Genomic DNA, 3,447 nt, shown 5'->3' with positions numbered 1-3,447 from the left:
TGTTCAGACCTGAGCTCTGTGTCTGTTCTTCTTTCAGACCCCAGGCCCTCTCATCTCTCCTCTGGGTTATTGTAACAGGCACTCATCCACTTGCTTCACAATCCATTCCCAGCAGCAGCCAAAGTAAGCCTGTTCATAGGGTCTGATGACTCCTGTACTCAAAAACCTTCCCTTGGTTTCTCATCTTTTTTTGTTCTTGTTGTTGTTGGGTTTTTTTGAGATATAATTGACACATAACATTGTGTAAGTTTAAGATGTACAACGTGTTGATTTTATATAATTATAAATTGTAAAATGGTTACCACCATAGTATTGGCTACCCCTCCATCCTATCACATGGTTACCATTTCTCTTTGTGGTGAGAAAGTTAAGATCTACTCTCTTAGCAATGTTCTAGTATATGATACAGTATTATTAGCTACAACCACCATGCTGTGTATTAGATCCCCCAAATTGTTCATCTTATAACTGGAAGTTTGTAACCTTTGACTAATATCTCCCCATTTCTCCCACCCCCCCCCAATCCCTGGTAACAACCACTCTACTCTCTATTCCTCTGAGTTCATCTTTTTAAGCCTCCACATACAAGTGATATCATACAGTATTTGTCTTTCTCTGGCTTATTTCACTTAGCACAATGCCCTCAGAGTCCATTCATATTGTTGTAAAGGGCAGGATTTCTTCCTTTTTATGCTTGGATAATATTCCATTATGTATGTATCACATCTTCTTTTTCCATTCATCTGTTGACAAACATTTAAGTCCATAGTTTAGATTCACAGTTCTCCATATTATTTAGAGTAAAAGCCCAAGACACTGCAATGGCTTATAAAGTCCTACACTATCCACCCTCACCCCCTGCTTGATGTTCCTGTTCTTACTATCCCATCTCTCTTTGCCCTCACTGGCCTCCTTGGCCTTCCTCTAACATGCCAGCTGTACTCCTGCCTCAGAGCCTTTTCTCTTAATTGTCCCTCTACCTTAAACATTTTTGCTTAGCTGGGTCCCCCATCCCCAGGTCTTTACTCAAATATCAACTTGCCTTACCTAACCTGACAACACCTTCCTTAAAATATCCCTCCATTCCCTTTCCTGCTTTTTTCCTCTGTTAAAGGAAAAAAGGAAACTTTAACGTCTAAAACTTCTCTATTATCACTAATATTCAATAACAATATTATCACCATCTAACGTGCGTATATTTTGCATCTTTGTTTATTGCACCCTTTCCCCCTGTAGAAAGTAATCCATGTTGCCAGAAATTTCTGAAAATTTTGTTCCCTGCTGTACTCCCAGTACACAGCAGTTGGTAGGTTATCAATAAATATTTGAGTTCTCTGGAAATAATCCATGAGCCCCAGAACGTTAGTAAATAGACTAGATTTTTCTGGGACTTTTGCAGGGGAGATGGACAAGGTGGTTTATGTCCAAGGGGAGATTCTCCTTTCAATTATTCCTTTCCTAAGAATAGAGACCAAATTGTTTTGACTTAAGAGAGCTGCTCTCCCAGTGCCTTGGACATTACTATAAACAGTCCCTTTTTAGGTCAGTACAACATTTAATCAAGCAGATTAAGTTATAATGTTTATGAGGATCTGAGAGTGAGATGTGCCATAATGCAAAAGTCAAGTGGATTTTGGAGGAAAATAGATTTATGAAAATTCTTTTTACTATTACCTGAATGCAATGATCTAGATAAGCTAAATAAGTAACTCTATTTTTTCCCTATTTTTCCTAACCCCCAGCCACCAACTGCCTCCCCCCTCATCTCCATCCCCATCCCCCAACCGATGAAGTAAAGCCAAACTTATTGTCCAAATGGTGGATTACCCAAGCCGTTTGCTTTTCCTCATGCCCTTTGTGTTTATAGACTTCTGGCCAATTCTATTGTTCCCCACCTGGAATGACAATATGAAAAGAATTAAGGCAATTAATGTTATCACTTATGGTAAAAAGTTGGGTGAGGAAGAAAAGAACAATTATTGGCTAAAAGGAAATTTGAAGGGTTCGTATGGATTGTCCCTCCATGTATTTTGTTAGCATATACAATTGATAGCAATACTAATGCATTAAAAATGATATTCTTTACTTCCCAGTTTGCATTTTTAGCTCACATGTATTTCATTAACACACATGAGCAAGAGCAATACACACATAGCAACAAATGAGCTTTCTTTACCAGCCATTGTGCGAAGTTAACAAGTGGCTATTTTTAAGGCTGATCTACTAGTATATGTAAATGTAAACACCTCTGTATGCAGTGGTGACATCTTTAAGTAATTGAAAGCTCAGCATGAAAATTGTGTCCAGCTTTAAAATCATTCTCAGTTAAAAGGTTAATCCTTTTAATAGTTAAATAGGCTGTCCTCTCAGATATATCTCAGAGAAGAGAATTTATTATATAAGGTATAATCTCATTGGGTATGCAAGGTAAATAACCTCATTAAGACTGGAATGTGAAGGAGATACACTACCATTCAAATAGGGCAAAAGGGGGCCAACAAGTTAAAACAAAAGGCAGTTATGGAAAGTCAACCACTGCTTTTATTTTGTGTTTCATATTTTGTGCTGAATAAGCAGATTAAAAGGGTGAGCTGCTTAGCTTCAAGAAGAGCCTAAAGAAAAGAGGTCTGCCCCAGCCATGGTGTTCACGTTCATGGCCTTCTGCTACATGCTGGCGCTGCTGCTTACTGCCGCACTCATCTTCTTTGCCATTTGGCATATTATAGCATTTGATGAGCTGAAGACTGATTACAGGAATCCTATAGACCAGTGTAATACACTGAATCATCTTGTCCTTCCAGAGTACCTCATCCATGCTTTCTTCTGTGTCATGTTTCTTTGTGCAGCAGAGTGACTTACACTGGGTCTCAATATGCCCCTCTTGTCATATCATATTTGGAGGTATATGAGTAGACCAGTGAGGAGTGGACCAGGACTCTATGACACTACAGCCATCATGAATGCAGATATTCTAGCATATTGTCAGAAAGAAGGATGGTGCAAATTAGCTTTTTATCTTCTAGCATTTTTTTACTACCTATATGGTATGATCTATGTTTTGGTGAGCTCTTAGAACAACACTCACAAGAACTGGTTCAGTTAAGTGCATGAAAAAGCCACCAAACAAAGGGATTCTATCCAGCAATATCCGGTTTCCAAGAGTAGCCTATGGAATTTGATCAGTTACTTTAAAAAATGACTCCTTATTTTTTAAATGTTTCTGCATTTTTTGCTTGTGGAAAGACTGTTTTCATATGTTATACTTGGATAAAGAATTTAAATGGAATTATGTATAAATTAATATAAAATGATACCTCTGGTGTTGACGGGTTTGAACTTGCACTCCTTAAGGAACAGCCATAATCCCTTGAATGACTGCATTAATTATTGACTGTCCTTAGTCCATTGGAAGCTTTTGTTTATAGAAGTTGTAGGGCTCATTTTGGT

At 38.1% G+C, this 3,447-nt stretch overlaps 1 pseudogene; it reads left to right on the top strand.

The window, feature by feature from the left end:
• Nucleotides 1-2,638: 2,638 nt before the first annotated feature.
• On the top strand, nucleotides 2,639-3,109 carry LOC132495252 (protein cornichon homolog 1-like; annotated as a pseudogene).
• The last annotated feature ends 338 nt before the right edge of the window (nucleotides 3,110-3,447 follow it).

This window comes from Mesoplodon densirostris, chromosome 8 (assembly GCF_025265405.1).
Source record: "Mesoplodon densirostris isolate mMesDen1 chromosome 8, mMesDen1 primary haplotype, whole genome shotgun sequence".
In the NCBI taxonomy this organism is placed as follows: domain Eukaryota; kingdom Metazoa; phylum Chordata; class Mammalia; order Artiodactyla; family Ziphiidae; genus Mesoplodon; species Mesoplodon densirostris.
Note: the sequence above shows the minus strand (reverse complement) of the source record. Positions and strands in the feature narration are given on the sequence as shown.